General features: G+C 36.6%; 1 pseudogene; it reads right to left on the minus strand.

Moving 5' to 3' along the window:
• Positions 1–17,732: 17,732 nt before the first annotated feature.
• On the minus strand, positions 17,733–18,255 carry LOC140518479 (profilin-1 pseudogene; annotated as a pseudogene).
• Positions 18,256–19,715: the final 1,460 nt, after the last annotated feature.

Here is a 19,715-nt window from a genome sequence, read left to right on the forward strand (position 1 = left end):
TTCTTATAAATTTGCACTAGCTCCCCGTTTATTTTAGATAGAAGACCTTTATCAGAGAAATTTACTGCAAAGATATTTTTCTCATTTACCCACTTCTTTTCTAATTTTAACTGCATTGTTTTGTTTGTACGTAAGTTTTTGAATTTTATGTAATTGGATTGTTTGTTTTATCTCCTATAAGCCTTTCTACCTCTTGTTTGATCATAAATTCTTCCCTTATCTATAGATCTGAGAAGTAATTTCTTCCATGCTCTCCTAAGTTGCTTATATCATTCTTTATGTCTAAATCATGTATCCATTTTAACCTTATTTTGGTATATGGTGTGAGATGATGATCTATGCCTAGTGTCTGCCAGATTGCTCTTCAGTTTTCCCAGCAGTTTTTGTTGAATAGTGAGTTCTTGTTCCAAATGCTCTGATTTTATCAAACACTAGATTACTATGGTCATTTACTCCAGCACATTGTGTAACTAATCTTTTCCACTGATCCACCACTCATTTTCCCAGCCAACATCAGATTGTTTTGATATTACTACTTTGTAATATAGCTTTAAATCTGGTACTGCTAGGTCTCCTTCTTTTGTATTTTTTTCCACTGATTCCCTTGACATTCTTGACCTTTTACTCTTTCAGATGAATTTTGTTTCGTGGTAATATTAAATGGAATTTCTCTTTCTTTTGCTTCATGATAACTCATTTTTATTGATTCATTAAAGAAGATCCAGGTGTTTTTTACTTGTCATGCAAGCTATTTGACATCACTAAGTTTATTTGACAAAAATTTATTGAGTGCTTACTATGTGTAAGACTGTACTAGGAGTGGTAGATGATAAAAAAGAAAGAGATGGCCTCTGTCCTCAGCACAATGCCTTCATTAGTAGACACTTTATAAATATTTATTGAATTTTTAAAAATTGAATGGCACTTACAGACCAATAGGGGATAAAAGACATGCATAAAACTGAAAAAAGAATATGACGAGAATAATGAGAGGGAAAAGTTTAAGGATAGAAGAGCTTACTTCCCCCGGGAGAAATATCATATATACTTGAAATCAGTAAACTGAAAGTTTTACTGTACATTTTGGCCTCTGCTCAGTTATAACAGTTATAACTTTCTTCAATTGTTTTGTCGTTTTGTTGCTACAAGTTACTAGATCAGGATTTCCTAGGCCTTGGTCTCTGTTTCTGCTGCTCCTGCTGGTAGTTGGGAATGCACAAGATTTAGTACAGTGCTTATGATCAAAGTGTGCCTTTGCTTTGATGTCATTTCTTATCATCTTCTAGGAAGAAGAGGATGGCAGTGATAAATTAGGCCAGAAATTTCTGTAATCGAATTTCTGTCTTTCAAAACGTAACCGTCAAAAAGTATTAGGTTTGACCTACTGTAAAATTCTTGAATGTTGGTAGGGGATGCTTTATGAATTTGAAATCTTCCTCTGTTGGTTCAGTTGTTACTTTGTAATAGTTCAGTGACAAAAGATCCCACAGTTTTTATTATATCGACAATAGACATTGTAGAAGGATTTAATTTCATACCCTCAAAGAATAAATGAGGGTTGTATATAATATATCACATGTAGACTGCGAAATCAACCTGTGATTCTTAATTGTCTCTCTTTAGTAATCTAACAGTGCTCGATTTCATGCTCAGACTAGTTGAGAAATTTGAGGGAAAATGCTTGTTACTATGAAATGTCAATTCTCAACCTCAGTAATGTATCCAAATAACTTATAATTAAAAAATGATTCTTATTTGATTTTGACATGCAGGGGGGTCAGTCTGTCAGAGATTTATCTTTTTAATGCTGTACTATTAAAATCAAAACAAATTTATATTTTTAACCTTAGACCCTATGAAAACAGGACTCAGGAAGCAGTTTATGAATATGAGTTATGGAGTTATTCTTCTCTATAGATAATCATTGTGCAGATAATCATGAGTTGAAAGTAATAATCATATATATTTTTTGGCTGGTACTTTCATTTTTTCTAGTACAGGGTTGCAAGAGTTAAGTAATTCTTGTTGCTAATATAGTAATAATAATAGCTCAAATTTATAGAATACAATTTAAAAGTTTCCTAACATTAGCACTCTAAGGCAAGAATTATCAGTATTATTTTCCCTATTTTACAGATGAGATTTGTAGGTATTAGATGACTTGCCCATAGTATCTCATCACAAAACTAGAAAATGGTAGAGCCTAGGATTAGAACATAGTTAACTCTAACCAAACACAGTACTTTCCCTACTATGGCAGGTGGTCAATAATTTGTCAGGTCATGGAACCCTATTTGGGCTTAGACAAATAATCTGGTTTATCCCTCTGCATTTTGAAGGAATATTTTCATAGTTTTACATAGTTTCTCTGAATGAAAAAATTGTTCCTATTGGGTTGGGGTGGGACTGGGGAGCTCTGGGAGTCAGATAAGAAAGTAAAAGAAACAAGAAAAATAAATAAAATTATGAGGAGCAATTATTGCTCACAGGGTTCAAAGTTTAATTTGGTGTGGATTCCAAGTTTTATGACAATAAGAAAATAATTATAGATTATTCTTGCTTTTAGAATGGTGTTAGAAATAAAAGCTAAACCAGAATACCTGGTGGAGAAGGAAGGTAAGTAGAAAGAGAGAGAGGGAATGACATCTTGAACAAAGATACAGAGGTAGAATACCAAAAAATCTCCATAGGGTAGAATGATATGTTGAAAGTAAGAAGATGAAACTTAACAGTAATAAATACAAAGTTCAACTCTTAGCCCAGATAAACTGCAAAGAACTTGTGAATTTGATTGTTGAATCAACTTGAGGTATATTTGAAAGACTGTAGAGAACAGAAGAGATATCATAGGACTCAAGAAGAGAAATGGCTGTCCCAGTTTCAAAAAAAAAAAAAAAAAGAACGGATTCTGCAAACTATAGTTCAGTGTGCTTGACTAAGATTTCTGGGAATACCCTGAAACTTATTTAAGATGGTTTGCAAACAACTAGAAAATTAATGGAAAGAACTGAGGATGCTTCATTTAGTGAAAAAAGAAGTGATGGAAGGGGCATGATAGTTATTTTCAAGTCTCTTAAAAGGTCATCATATAGAAGAGAATTTAGACTTGTTCTGTTTGGCATCACAGAACATGAATAATAAATGGAAATTGTAAAGAAGCAAATTTAGAGTTTATGTAAGGAAATACCTGCTAACAATTAGAACGATCAGTGGAATGAGAAAGGCTGGGTGACTTGCTGTCTAGTGTTTTTTAGTGGAGATTTTAGTGGTGGTGATGATAATGATGGTGATGATAATGGGGTTATGGGTTACACTAGACAGCCATTGAAGACTCTTCCAGCTCTGAAATTTTGTGATTTTGAGATAGTGGGTTAGTATCACTACTTGGATTGGATGGAATGAAGTTAACAGATGACAAAGAAAAAGCAGAACTGCTTAACTCAGATTTTGCTTTTGTTTTCTTTGCTAACAAGAATTATTTTGGACTAGGAAGGACAGTCAACAATTGCTAATAATAAGTGAAATCCAAGCTTATCAGGGAGTTAATAAGCACCTTCTTGCAGTTATAGGCTCCAGTCCTAGATGAATTACATACCAGGTTACTGGGAGCACTGGTGGATGTGATTATTAAACCACATCTGTCAACAATCTTTTGAAGAATGAGGAGAGTGGGAGAAGTGCCAGAAGGTCAGGAGAAGGAAAAAGGCAAACATTTTGATTTTTTAAAAGGGCAAAGTGAAGTCTATAAACTGTAGGACAATGAACTTGACCTTGATTCCTGGTAAAAATTCTGGAAAGTCATTATTCAAGGGTGGTTAGTCAACTTTTAAAATAGAACACAGTAATCACAAAAAATAGTCATATCTTTATCAAGAATGTCATGCCAATTTACACTAATTTTCTTTACTGAGGTTACTAGACCGATAGATGCGGGTAATGCTGTAGACATAACATACTTAGATTTTATCAAAGCCTTTGACAAAGTGTTTAGTGCAATTTTTGTGGATAAGATGAAGAGATGTAGACTTATTAGCTGACTTTGGAACTGGTTGAGTGACCATGCCCAAAGAGTAGTGATTATTGATTCTGGTGTCAATTCAAAAAGGATATCTTTGGTATTATGCTGTAGGGAGCTGTTCTTGGTCCTGTGATGTTTAGCATTTTTATCAATGGCACGTATATAATGATATTGATGGCATGCTTATGGAGTTTGTAGATGACTTAAACCTAGCACTTAGAGGTAACACATTGGATAAAAGAGTCAGAGTCAAAATCTTGACATACCAGAGGGTTGGGCTGAATCTAATAAGATGAAACATAATAAAGATAAATGCAAAATCTTATGTTTGGTTTCAAGAAAAACTGATTTTCAAGTGTAAGCCAGGAGGGATAGAGACAGATAGCAGTATATCTGAAAAAAAGTGTTGAGGGTTTAGTGGCCAACAAGCTCAATGTGAGTCAACATAGGGCAAATCAATAGGGCAGCCAAAAAGGTGAACTTCATCCTCAGTTGCAGAAAGGAAGGACTAATGTCTGGGACTAAGGAGGTGATAATTCTGCTGTACTAGACTAGACTACTATGTCCAGTTCTACATGCCACAGTTTAGGAATAGCACTGATTGACTGGAGAGCATCCAGGATAGGGTGACTAGGATGATGAAGGAACTTGAAATTGTACCATATAAAGAGTGTTGAAGGAACTCTGAATGTTTATCCTGGAGAAAGGAAGACTTAGGCAGGCCATACTAGTTGACTTCAAGCTTTTGAATGACTATCACATGGAAGACAGACTTCTTTTGCTTAATCCCAAAGGGCAGGACTAGGAGGAATGGGCAGATTTAAGCTCTATGTAAGGAAAACTTCCCAATAGTAAGAACTATCTAAGTGGAATGGTCTACCTCAGAAAACAACACCTATCTCCTCGCTAGAAATCTTCAAGTTAAGCTGATCAATTTTTGGATATATTGTATAGACTTCCAATATTTGTTCAACAAGCATATAAAGTATATGTTATGTGCTGGGCACTCTATTAGAACAAAATCAAATCAATAATCATTTATTAAGCACCTATCATTTGTCAAATTCCATGATAAGTGCTAGGGACACAAGAAAGCCAAAAACAGTTCCTATTCACAAGGAATTCACAGTCAAATGGAGAAGATAACATGTAACATCTATGTACAAACAACAACAGGATAAAATGAGAAATAATTTCAGAGGGAAGGCATTAAAATTAATGAGGAGACAGAAAATCTTCTTGCAGAAGGTGGGATTTTAGCTGAGATTTAAAGGATGTCAGAGAATTCAGGAGGTGGAGATGAGGAAGGAGTTTCAGGCAAGGGAAATGGCCAGTGAAAATGCATGGAACTGCAGTATTGTTTGGAGAAATGCAAATTAAACAATTCTGAGGTACTACCTCATACCTGTTAGATTAGCTAAATAGATAGGATAGAAAAGATGAATGAAAAATATTGGAGGGGATGTCGGAAAAATGAGATATTAATGTACTTTTTGGGGAGCTGTGAAATGATTCAACCATTCTGTAAAGCAATTTGGAATTATACCCAAAGGACTGTAAAATGATGCTTACCCTTGGACCCAGCAATGCCACTACTAGGTCTGTATCCCAAAAGAGATAAAAAACAAAAAGGAAAAGGAAACTATATGTACAAAAATATTTATAGCAGCACTTTTCTGAGGGCAAAGAATCAGATACTGAGTGGATACCAATCAATTGGGAAATGACTGAACAAGTCGTTGTATGTGATTATGATGGAATCCTATTGTATTATAAGAAATGATGAGCATGATACTTTCAGAAAAATCTGGGAAGACTCATACAGGCCGATGAAAAGTGAAATGTACTGTATAAAAAATAACAAAAATATTGTAAGATGATCAGCTGTGAATGACTTAGCTATTCTCAGAAATTCAATGATCCAAGACAACTCTGAGGTACTGATGATGAAAAATGCTATCCATCCCCAGAGAAAGAACTGATGGTATCTGAATACATATCTAAGCATATTTTTTTTACTTTAAAATTTTTATGAGTTTTTTTGTCTATGTCTTCTTTCACAGCATGACTATTATGTATATGTTTTGCATGACTATACATGTATAACCTATATCAAATTATTTGCCTTCTCAGTGAGGAGGGTTGGGGAGGGAGAAAGGGAAAGAATTTGGAACTGAAAGTTTTAAAAACAAATGTTAAAAATTGTTTTTACATGTAACTGGGGAAAATAAAATACTAAAACAAAAACAAAATCAAAATATAATCCTAAACCTAAAAAGAAAAAAGAAAGAAAATTCATGGAGCTGGTAGATGAAATACCTTGTGTGGTGAACAGCAAGAAGGCCAGTGTCCCTGGAGGGAGGAAGGGTTCAGATTATAAGGAGTTTTAAAATCTAAACATAACATATTTTATCCTGAAGATAAAGAGCTACAGGAATTTGTTGACTAGGAAAGGGGGGGTGACTGGTTGAACCCATGCATTAGGAAGATCAGTTTGAAAGCTGAATGGAAGGGGAACCAGGGGAGGGGAGATACTTAATTCAGGAAGATCAACCAGAAAGACCAGAAAGAAAAACAAAATAAAACAGTCCTTGATGTTAAGGAGCTGACATTCTGTGTATTCACATTGAGATTGATTTTGATGACTTTTGAGATCCCTTCTGTCTCTGAGATCAGTGATTCAATGGAATGGCCTTCCAACCACATGTCACAACCATGGTCTGGACAATAGAGGTCTTTCATCCATGTGGTTTTTCCCACATGGATTGTTTGGCCAGTCTCCTTTGAGTAATCCCAGCTGTCATGTTACTTTTGTATAATCATGGCTTTTTGTGATATCCATGTGATAAGTACAAAATCATCTATAAACAAAAAAAATTTGGGAAGACCTTATGACCTGTAAAGAAATTTCTCTTCCATTCGAATCCTATGCAGGATATACTTTATTATAGTAATGAATACCTTTGATGAACGTTTCCCTGTTTTATGCCTCACTTAATGTTAATGATTAGAGTCTTATTGAACAATTATGTCAGTTGGTTGTATTAATTAAGAAATTTTGTATAATTTTTACATATATTCGAGACGCTACATGTTTTTGCAAAGTATCTGTGAGACCATGTTTTGCTTTTTAAAAAAGAATAACCCACAAATAATAAATAGTTGGATCTTATATTCTCTGTACCTTTCAGGAAATTGGGTGACTGTAAAAATATGTTTTTCTATAGAGAAAAAAGTGCTACTTATTCCCATCTTATATTTTCATCAAGGATATCCTCCATATGGTAGGAATTTTATAAAAAACTGAGTAAGAAGGCATATGAGTCTATAGTTATTGATGTTCTTTTAATCAGCTTCATTTTGGGGTAGTATTGTCATCTGTGATTTTTCTGGTACTTTGCTATCTAATATCTATGGTGTAATGGATAGAGAGCAGATTCTGAATTCAGGAAGTCCTGGGTTCAAGATCTGTCCCTGATGTATACTGGGCAACTCACTTAACCTTTTCATCATCTAGGAAGTTCTCTGAGACTGTTAAGTTTCAAAAAAGGTGCCAACCTTCATTGGCAGAGGGTGTTTCTTCACCTGGGATATCATATCAATGAAATCACAGGTGTTGTCACTTTTCTCATCTTCTTTTTGGTATCTTATCTCTGCAAGATATTTTGCAAAATGGTTTTTTTAATGTTTTCAAGATTATGTCATCTCCAGCATGCATTTCCTTTGTGTCTTTGATCTGGGTTAGCTGTTCTTCCCAAACTTTGTCTTATTAAAGTTCCATTTCTACTTTAACAAGTGAAGTCAATAAGCCTTTATTAAATGTTTACCTCTCTAGATCTGAAGAAGGCAAAAATTGCCTCTACTTGCAAGGAGCTCATATTCTAATGAGGAAGACAATATACAAACAACTATATACCTAAGATATAAAAAGGGTAAATTGGAGGCAATCTCAGAGAGAAAGCTAATGAGGGGGACTAGAAAAGGCCTCTTGAAGACGATAGGATTTGAGCTTACAGGAAAGCCAAAAGGTAGAGATGAGGAGGGAGAACATTTCAGGCATGGGAGACAGGGAGTAAAAAGGCATGGAGTCAGGAAATGGAATGTCTTATGTGATAGTAAGAAGTCCATTGTCATTGACTTGTAGAATATGTGGAAAGGAATAAAGTATAAGAAAAATGAAAATATTGGAAAGACTAGATTGTAAAGGATTTTAAATGCCCAAAATAGGATTTTAGATCTGATCCTCATGGTAATAGGGAGCTACTGGAGTTTACTAAGTAGGAAAGTGGCATTTTCAGGTCTATGCTTTAAGAATAACATTTTGGTAGCTGAATAAAGGATGAACTGAAGATGGACTTATGGCAAAAAGAGAAACCAGCAGCAATTGCTGTAATATAGATATGAGGTGATGAAGTTCTGCACCAGGGAAGTAGATGTGTTAGAAGAGATAGGTATTTGTAAGCCATGTTGTAAGAGTAGACACATCAGGGCATGGAAATAAGTTGTGTATAACTGGGGAAGGGGCAGTGAGTAAGAATAGGGAGTCAAGAGTGGTAGCAAAATTATGAGCCTGGGGGAGTGGGAGGATAGTGGCACCTTTGACAGTAATAGGGAAGTTAGGAAGAGTGGAGAGTTTAAAAGGAAAGATAGTAAGTTCAGCTTTGGACAGTTTGAAGTAAAGATGTTTGTGCAATATCAAATTTGAGATGTCCAATAGGCAGTTGGATACGTGAGACTGGAGCGAGATTAGGACTAGATAAATAGATCTGAGAATCATCTGCAGAGAAATTGGATAACTGAATCCATAGGAGCTGATGAGATCACCAAGTCAGATAGTATAGAGGGAGAAGAGAAGATGTTCTAGTATAAAGTCTTGAGGGAAATGCCTGGGAAATACCCATGGTTAAGAGATATGACCTAGATGTGTATCCATCAAAGACTGAGAAAGAGCAGTCAGACAAGTAAGAGGAAAACTAGGAGAGAGCGGTGTCATGAAGACCTAGAGAGGAGGGAGTATCAAGGAGAAGAGACTGATTAACAGTGTCAAAAGCTGCAGAGAGATCAAGAAGGATGAGAACCAAGAAAAGACCATTGGATCCTGCAATTAAGAGATCATTGGTGACTGGAGAGAGCAGTTTTGGTTGATGAGATTAGAAGCTAGACTGAAGAGTGTTTAGAAGAGAGGCATTTGACATGTCAGGGACTATTAAGTCATAGTCCAAATGTGGTGGTTCTACTGTCACTGATGGTGAAAATAAGTCATTACAGATTTGATCATCAGTTCCGTTTTCTCTCTCTTGCCTTCTGCTAGCCTAATCTTGAATGTTATTGGGATGCTGTGACTTTTTCTCATGCCAAGTTTTCTATAGTCTTTTTTTTTTGGTCTCCACTGCTCTTTGCTGTTTTATGAAACAGTACTACTTATCATCTTAAGTCATCCTCTGCTGTGTTTTACAAATAGGTTTCTGATCTACGCCAGTGTTGCAATCCTATTCTGCTTGGCTGCAAAGATCACATATATAATGTCTCTGGATGCTTCACCTCCTTATTGTGGTAACCACTTTAAGTCAGTTAAACTTTTGTAGTAAATGGTGATGATAAAGGTAAGTTTTTCCCTACTTCCTGTTCCTTTTGGCATTGAATAAATTAGGCTGAAGCTGTCATATATGTTTATAATGTAGTCTTCTCTCCCTCAACTCTCTGTTCTCTGTGGTGGGGACAGAGTTGGGAGCACTTTGCCCCTCTATTGCTTGACCCTTACTGTCCCCAAAAAGGTATGTCATTCTGCCAATAAACATGTATTAAGCACCTACTATGAGCTAGACACTGTACTAAGAAGCCCTGGAGGTACATAGAAAGGCAAAAGATAGACCCTGTTGTCAAGAAGTTCACAGTCTAGTGGGGGAGACAACAGGCAAAAAGCCATGTGCAAACTCTATACAGGATAAATTGAAGATAATAGAAGGAAGGATTCTTGTTAAAGGTAGAAATTTAGCTGAGACTTTAAGGAAGCCAGGGAGGCCAAGAGATAAAAATGGAGAGGGAGAGAATTCCGGGTAAAAAAGCCTTAGATATATTTTTAAATGTGAGCAGATACTTTTATGACACTGACCTCTGCAGTTGTTCACACAGAGCACTCCATGTGCCAACTCAAGGTATTTTCACTGGTGCATAGAATTCTTTCCCTCCTCTTCTCAAATCAAATAAGGTAATATTTAGAAGCCCTTAGCACAGTGTCCAGCACATCACACGGGCTTAATTAATGCCTGTTCTCATTTTTTCTCCTTGTTACTCCATCACCATCTCCTTCCCTCCTTGATTTCCTTCAAGTCTCAGCTAAAATTTCACCTTTAACTTTCTGGATCCTCAATTCTAATGGTTTCCCTCTGTTGATTATCTCCAAATTATCTTGTATTTATCTTGTTTGTACATAGTTGTTTTTGCTCTCTCTTACGCTGTAAACTCCTTGAAAGCAAGGACTGTCTTTTGCTTTTCTTTGTATCCTCATTGCTTAGCACAGTGCTTGGCACATAGTATGTGTTTAACAAATGTTCATTGGTTGACACATGAAAAACATATCCAGAGTGCAGCTCCACCTCATATTACTCTTAAACATATTGAGATAAATTTTACTTCACTATTAGAACAAATTGTAATGTTTAATCTTCAGAAAACCTATAACAGGTAGAGAAATATATAATTTTCTTGTGCCCATATTCGTTTGTATATAGTACATTAAAAGGTGTATGCATTAAGATGTAGGTTTTTGTGTTATTCAGTTAAATAAACAGCACAATATGGCTATCTTTTCTTCTTTGAATAAAAAGTAAAATTTTTTTGGCAAAATTCTTAACTAACTAAATAAATTTGTTTTTTTTCTTTTCCAGAAATACCACAATGCAGCTGGTTAGTTACCTGATTTCACTTCTCAATCCCATTGTTGGAATGCTATGAGTTGCAGACAAAAGGGAACAAGGTTAGTAAGTAGCAAAACCAAATCCTGTCCTTGGTGCTAACCACATTTAGAGGGTCAGGGTAGTTGAAGGCCAATCTGAGGAGAAGGGATATATGATCTCTATTTAGATGACTCTCAGAAGTCTGTCCACAGCCTCAACTTTTTCTCCAAATTCCAATCCTGCATACTACTGTCTGCAGGTCATTTCTACCTTGGTGTCCTTCTATTACCTCAAATTCAAAATGTCTAAAACCAAACTCTTTATGTTAGTTATCCAGACATGCCATACCTCCTAATATCTTGGTTTCTATGAAAGATACCATTATTCTCCCATTCATCCAGGTTCAAAATTTTGAAGTCATTTTTGAGTCCTTCGTCTCTGTTGCCCCTCTCTCACCTCATATGCATTTAATTTCCAAGTCCTGTTAATTATACCTTTTACCTCTATTTCTTCCTTCCCACAACTGCCACCATTTTAGTTAATCCCCTTGTCTCCAGACTGAACTTTCATAACAGTCTCCTAAACCATCTCTTTGTCTCTAGTCTCTCTCTATTCTAATCCATCCTTCATATTCCTGAAAGAATAATCTTCCTAATGCACAATGTATATCATATCAACCCACTGCTCAAAAACCTCTAGTGACTTCCCATTATATAAGTTAATGAGCCACAGAAGCACAGAGTTGAAAGTTAATTGACAGTATAACCCAAGACCCATCAGGTATCTCCTCCATAATATTTCTGATAACTGGTCATTCAACCTCCACCTGAAGGCCTCTAATGAAGGGAAATTCATTACCTTTCAAGACAACTGGTTTCATTTTTGGATAGTTTTCATTGTTAGGAATTTTTTCCCCCTTATATCAAACCTAAATTTTCCTATCTTCATCTGCTTACTGTGGCTAAGAACTTTGGGGTATAGTTCATCGGGGTTTGGTGACAAAGTCATTAAAGGTACCTTGTTGCAGTTGTCCCATCTTATCATTTATCTCCAACTCTGTTGATCCTCTTTTATTTCTGGAATAAAATCCATCATCCTTCATTTATCTTCCAAGGATGTCCAAAATGAGACTCAATGCACCTTTTCAAACTTATTTCATACTATTTCATTTTATGTAGTCCACAACCCTGACAAACTAGGGATTACTCAGTGTTCTCAGAACTGATCCTGTTATTTTCCATTCCATGAATTCTCACATTGTGCTTATATCTTTTAGATGTACTCCCTTTCCAACATTACCTGGTGAAATCTTATTCATCCATCTTTCAAATGCCATTTTTAAAAAGTCTGCTCTTATTCCCCCAATTAGAGGTGATCTCCATCACCTCATTTCTTTATTACTTTGTTCACACCTCTTATATGTACCAGCCATGTTCCACTTTGTACCATGGCATTTGTGTGCTTGCCTAATCTTCCCCCCTCTCCCCACCAATTCATAAGTTTCTTGAGAATAGGGGCCATTAAATAATAGTCAAGTACAACAGTTCCATAGTCTCCAAACAATTCTTTAACTCAGAATTTCTCAGTTTTCCCAGTACTTCCAAGTACCAAAAACAGTCCTATGTAAATTAGCTGCTGTAGCCATTCTTACAACCAGTTTGTTTTTCTGCCTTGAAGGGGCATGCTTTCATTTCAGTCCTTATGGAACGCCTCATTTTTCTCCTCAAGCACTTTTGCCTGGGAGGGCAGCTTTTCTCTCAGGTTCTTGGAATCATCTATTTCTCTAAAGGTGCTTTTCTTTGTGTTTCACAAAATCTTTTTTTCGTGTCCCTTGCCATAAATAAAACATCCACAAAGAAAAAGGCAGCACTGTAACATCCCCGTTCTAGTGAACATTTGTAGTTCCTATAAATCAAAAGTCAAGATAGCAAAGGATGTATATATAACATATAACCAATAATTTTAAAACATTTGTATTTTTAAACCTCTTACCCAGCAAGCATATTTTACACTGGTTCAATAAAGGGGAACATTTTCTTATTCATAACAATATATATGTGTGTGTATATATATATATGTATATATATATATATACATATATATATGTATACAATTGTAGTCAAAATAACCATTCTCATCCATGACAATATTTCTCTTTGTACACTATTATGTAGCCCATAAGCAAACAAATTATAACTCATATGTATCATTCAGATATAGGAGAATACAGCAAGAATACCTCTTACCCAAAATATATAAGTAATATATGATGAAATTAAATAAAACATATATATCAACACTTTATAAAAAGCAAAGAAAAAATCACAAACAACAACAAATGGTATAAAACATGTGTAGAGAATGTGTAGTTCTACATATTATACATGAAGTTGCTTCTGGGACTTATCCCTCCCTCATCATTGAACTAGCATTCCCCTATGTGTGAGATGCACTTGTTTGAGTTCTCTGATTTTGTTGCTGTTGGTAACAATACATCATTTCATCTGCATCTGTATTATGTTTTTTTGAATTATTATCTAGTTCAGTCAGGGTTTTATTATTTTTTTTCAAATGAGAAGGGCTTTCCCCTCCTCCAAATCCACTTAACATCATTGCAGTTTGGTGGTTTATTAGAAAAGTTGATTAATTCCCTAAGAGGTAGGAAGTGGTTGTGGTGCATTCATTTTATAGGACCCTGACCATTCTCTGGAGTTATTTTGTAGATTAATAATTTGCCCCATGTCTCTGCAATATAGCTTCCCATTGACTTGCTCTCTGGAGCATTCTCTGCACATCCAGTTTATTTATCTGGATTCTCTCACTATTATGAAGATCTTGATATATTACTAGTGCATTGTAAGTCATATATTTATATTGTTTCTTTTTCTGAACTGAGGATGTGGCTAGACAGTAAGTCTCTTTGAGCTTATCCCTAAATTAAGACATGCTGACTGTAAACACCTATGTTATCTCCATTATTTTCTTTTTGTAAATCATATTTTATTTTTTCCAATTACATGTAAAGATAGTTTTCAACATTCATTTTTATAAGCTTTTGAGTTCCACATTTTTCTTCCTTCTTCCCTTTCCTCCCTCTCCCCAAGATGCAAAGCAATCTGATATAAGTTATATATGTGCTATCATGGAAACATATTTCCACATTAGTCATGTTGTGAAAGAAGAAACAGAACAAAAAGAAAAAGCCACAAAAAACAAAAAAAGTAAAAACAATATGCTTTGATATGCATTCAGACTCTAGTTCTTTCAAAGTGGATAGCATTTTCTGTCATGAGTCTTTTGGAACTGTCTTGTATGGTAGAGACTACGTGTAAATATCAAGGTACGTACAATATATAGACTATCATACAAAGTGTATGAAGGGAATCTGAAAGGATAGGCAATACTATCTAGGAGGACTTTTGAAAGGCATTTTGCAGAAGGTAGGATTTGAGCCAAGTCTTGAATGAAACCAGGGGAAACCAAGAAGTAGGGGTGAGGGAGCAGAGCATTCCAGGTATGGGGGACAGCCAATTTAAAGGCATGGAAATTGGAGATTGAGTGCCATGTTCAAGAAACTGCAAGTAGGTCAATATAGCTTGACTGAAACATGAATGGGGTGGGGGGAACAAGGTATAAGAAGATGTGAAAGGTATGATGAGGTTAGGCTATGAAGAGATTTAAATGCCAAATAGAAAAGTTTGACATTTTATTCTGGAAGTAATAGGGATCCCCTGGAACTCTGTGGACAGAGCAGTGACATGGTCAGAACTACCTTACACTTGGATGTATTGGAGAGGGGAGAAACTTGAGTCCAGATTTTGTTATTGTTATTGTGTCGTTTCAGTCATATTTGACTCTTTGTGATCCCATTTGGTTTTTTTTTTTTGACAAAACCACTAGAGTGGTTTGTCATTTCATCCTCCAGCTCATTTTGTAAATGAGGAAACTGAGGCAGAGTTAAATGACTTGCCCAGGGTGACACAGCTGCTAAGTGTTGGAGGTTGAATTTGAACTCAGGAAGATGAGTCTTCCTGACTCCAGGCCCAGCACTCTATCCACTGTGCCACCTACCTCCCTAAATTCAGGTTAGAAGATTATATTAATACTCTTGAACCTATGGTTTAATCTTGTGTTGATTAGAATTCTAAAATATTTAAATTTTTTTCTCTATAATGTTGTCACGGTACAGATTGTTCTAGTTTTGTTCACTTCTCTCTGTGTCAGTTCATAGAATTCTTTCTAATTTCCTTTGAAACTGTTCATTTCATCATTTCTTATGGCACACTAATATTCCATTACATTCATATGCCACAATTTATTTAGCTATTTCCCAGTAGAATGCCCTCTTAGTTTCCAATTTTTAGCTCTTACTAAAATGAGTTGCTATATTTTTGAAGATATGGATCCTTTTTCTTTTATATCTTTGCTGTATAGCTATAGTTACGGTATATTTGGATCAAAAGGTATGCACAGTACAGTAACTTTTTGAGTATGGTTCCAAATTACTTTCCAGAATGGCTGAACTGCCAGTACACCTGATTTCCCACAGTCCCTCCAACATTTGTTATTTTTTTATTTTTTTCTTTGCCAGTCTTATGAGAGTGAAATGAAACCTCAAAATTGTTTTAATTTGAATTTCTCTCATTATTAGTGATTTAGAGCTTTTTTTTTTATGTGGTTGTTGATAGCTTAAATTTCTTCCTTTGAAAACTGCCTGTTCCATATCCTTTGACCACTTATCTATTGGGTAATGGTTCATAGTCTTATAAACTTGAATTATTTCCTTATATGTCTTGGATATAAGACCTTTAACAGATTTATTTTGCTGCAAAGATTTCCTGCCTCCTTCCCCGCCACTTGTTTCCTCTGTGTTTTTAACAGCATTAGTTGTTTGTGCAAAACCTTTCTAATTTTCTATAGTCAAAATTGTCCATTTTATCTTGTGTGATTCTCTTTATTTTTTTTAGTTATTAACTCTTCCCTTTTCTATAGGTCTAAAAGATAATTTCTTCCTTGAATCTCTAATTTGTTTATGATGTGACTTTTTATATCTCAGTTACATATTCATTAGGAATTTTTCTTGGTATATGATATAGTGTTGGTCTAAACCTAATTTCTGCCAGACTTCTGTTCAATTTTCCCAGCAATTTTTGTCAAATAATGAGTTTTTCCCTCAGTGACTAGCATCTTTGGGTTTATTGAACACTATACCTTTGTATATAGGTTTTGTTTGTTTTTAAATAAACTAGAGTTGCCTCCAATTAAGACAAACACACTAGAGATGTTCTCTGGGTCTGAATCGCTCATTTAGTGAACTCACTTTAAGGTAATCTAAATAAGGAGAGACTTTTCTTTTCTTTTGTCACTTAGTCCACAAAGTACTAATCTTTACATAAGATATAGTTGAATTTCCCCAGTAAAAAGACTGGAATATAATGTTTACTTCTGATCCATTGTTTAAGACAGCAGTACATTTACCTTTCCAGTTGTCACTGATACTTCAGAGAAAGGGTGAGAGATCAGATGAATCCAGGTGGAATGGATTGGGATACAGCCTGTGCCAATATTAAACTGATCATCCTTGTAGCCTGAGATAGTCTCCATTCTTGGCTTCGTCTACATTTCTGATGCTGATTTCTGCATACACATTCAAAAATACCAGATTATATTCCTCTTTCTGATACACAGATCACTCATGTATCCTAAGCTACAGTACTAAGGAAATAAACTTTTGCTCTTTGGTAGTAGTGAACTTGCCTCACATGGTCTCTGCATCCCTGCTTCAGCTCCTTGGCTACTACATTGGAATGGGGCTGCTGGCTGTTCCATTTATCATCAGAGGTTTGGTCAATTGTGGCTCCTGATTCTGAGCAATCAGATGTGTTCCGTTGCAGAAGCTTTATAGTCTACCCGTGGGAAAATATTCTGAAGTTAGATTGAATTGAATTTTCACCATTTTTTGTCGTTTGGAAATAACGTTCAATCTAGTTTTCTATTTCTAGTAATCCATCAACATTGGCAGCTTTTTTTTATATAGCAAAAACCAATTAGGCATGCCTTAAGATTTCTGAAGTATACTATACTTTAACACATCTGTTCTAGCCTAATGACATTTGCTTCTGCAGATTCTACCATTCTTTTTGCTATTGATTTCTGTAGTTGACTATCCACTTAAATTATGAACTCAAAGAATTTTTCCTTTTTTTTTTCTTTTGCCGAATAGGAGGTAGAATGAAATTGGTAAATGCCTTCCAGGTGTCCCACTAACACCCTCGCAGAAGCAGCAGCAGCTACCACCACTGTTGTCACCACCACCACCGCTGTCACCACCACCACCACCACCATCACTATCACCTTTCTATTTTCTGTAAGCATCTTTGCCAGATTGCCAGATGATTTCAGATTTTCTAGTGTTTAGCAGGCCTGGGTGAGGACTTTTCTCAAGGAAGGTTTGTGGTTCCGCTGTGATGTATCAGTATGCTTTAAAGTATGAGAAGCATTTTAACATCTGTAGGCAAGACAAGAAGTATTTACTAAGCACTTACTATGTACCAAGCACTATACTAAGCAGTGGAGATGCAAATACAACCCCTCCACCCTCTAGACAATTCCTGTTCTCAAAGCGCTTACATTATTTTATTTTATTTTTTATTGGTAGAATCTTTTATTCATATTCCAATATGTTTCCAGAAAAAAAAACCCAACAAAATTAAAAAAAAAAAATCTTCCCAACTACACACAGGAAGGAAGTTCAAAAGGAAAGGATGGGGGGCACCTGTCCGTCCAACCTGTCCCCCCCCACCCCCCCGCCCCCAGTGCAATTTTGGCAGCAAGAAGTGGGTGGGGGAATGGCCCAAAAAAACAACGGTGAGGGAAATGGTGCAGAAGCTTGGGGAAGAAGAGTGGGGCAGGGAGGGTCAGTATTGAGAGCGTCGAAGGTGGGAAGCCATTTCATAACACTTCTTGTTGATCATTCCCCCTTGGATACCTTCCTTCCCCATCAGAAGGGCTAGCGTCTTGGCAGTCCTGGTAACAGTGGGGTTGAAGGTGGGAGCACCCCCATGCTCTTTGTATGAAGGTCCATGGTGTACACTACATCTAGCAGTAGCGAATCCCTGATCACCAAACATTTCTGGCCCCCAAGTGTCAACCCATTTACGAAGAAAGTTGAACGGTCTTTGCCAATCAACACAGCTGCTTCAGCTGGCATGATATTGGCGAAGGTTTTCCTGGGGATGGCGGCCCAGACCGAGGGCGAATTCTTGTAGCCGACTATGGCTACAGGAACTGACAGGACCCGTCCACCATGAGGTTGTCAATGTAGGCATTCCAGCCCGCCATTGGCGGTCTGGCTCTGCTGCTAGTGCGGGCAGGGGTTGGTGGAGAGCTCGGAACACGCGCTGCTCTGCGGACTTACAGCCCCGTTCTCTCTGCGGCCTTCAGCTCTGCTTCCTGCTCGTCCTCCGCTTACATTAATTTAGAGGAACACCTCATGCACACACGAAAGGAACTGAAGAGCAGAGGGGGAAGGTCCTCCAGAGGGGGAGAGCATCAAGCACAAGGCATGGTGTCTAAATTCAGAAGGCCCAGCTGCGAAGGGAATTAAGGTTGATCTGTCTCACCTCCTGAAAATGGAGGTGCTGGGAGGAACTCACTAATGGGAGAAAGGGGCTGCCAGAAGAGAGGGCTGTATTAGGGTAAAAAGGCCATGGGAACAGATTGGCCTTCCAGAGGGAGGAAACCTCATGTGATGAACATTCCAAAGTGAGACTGCAATCCACAAAGTCAGAAGCACTGGGTCCTTCCCCAAAAAGGGGAGCAGTAGCCGTTTTGTATGCTCTTTATTGTAAGTTAATTTTAACAATTCGTCTTTAGATATTTTCTCATTAAAATTATGTTAAATCTATGATGTATCCTTTCCTTCTTATAGAAAGCCTGGTAACAAGGCTCTGATAATTTTCTAAAGTCCCTACCATACTAAGAATTTTATTTTATTTTCTTTTTCTTTTTTTTCTTTTTTTCTTTATTAACTTTTAACATTCATTTTCACAAAATTTTGGGTTCCAAATTTTCTCCCCATTTGTCCCCTCCCCCCGCCCCAAAACACCGAGCATTCTAATTGCCCCGAGCACCAATCTGCCTTCTCTTCTATCATCCCTCCCTTCCCTTGTCCCCATCTTCTCTTTTGTCCTGTAGGGCCAGATAACTTTCTATACCCCTTTACCTGTATTTCTTATTTCCTAGTAGCAAGAACAGTACTCGACAGTTGTTCCTAAAACTTTGAGTTGCAACTTCCCTTCAATCCTCCCTCCCCACGCATTCTCTTTAGAAGGCAAGAAATTCAATATAGGCCATATCTGTGTAGTTTTGCAAATGACTTCCATAATAGTTGTGTTGTGTAAGACTAACTATATTTCCCTCCATCCTATCCTGCCCCCCATTGCTCTCTTTTGAACCCGTCCCTCCCCAAGAGTGTTGACTTCAAATTGCTCCCTCCTCCCATTGCCCTCCCTTACATCATCCCCCCCACTCTGCTTATCCCCTTCTCCCCCACTTTCCTGTATTGTAAGTAAGATAGATTTTCATACCAAAATGAGTGTGCATTTTTTTCCTTCCTTTAGTGGAATGTGATGAGAGTAAACTTCATGTTTTTCTCTCACCTCCCTTCTTTTTCCCTCGACTAAAAAAGTCTTGTGCTTGCCTCTTTTATGAGAGATAATTTGCCCCATTCCATTTCTCCCTTTCTCCTCCCGATATATTTCTCTCTCACTGCTTGATTTCATTTTTTTTTTTAAGATATG

The sequence above is a fragment of the Notamacropus eugenii genome, chromosome 1 (assembly GCF_028372415.1).
Source record: "Notamacropus eugenii isolate mMacEug1 chromosome 1, mMacEug1.pri_v2, whole genome shotgun sequence".
NCBI classification, from domain to species: Eukaryota; Metazoa; Chordata; class Mammalia; order Diprotodontia; family Macropodidae; genus Notamacropus; species Notamacropus eugenii.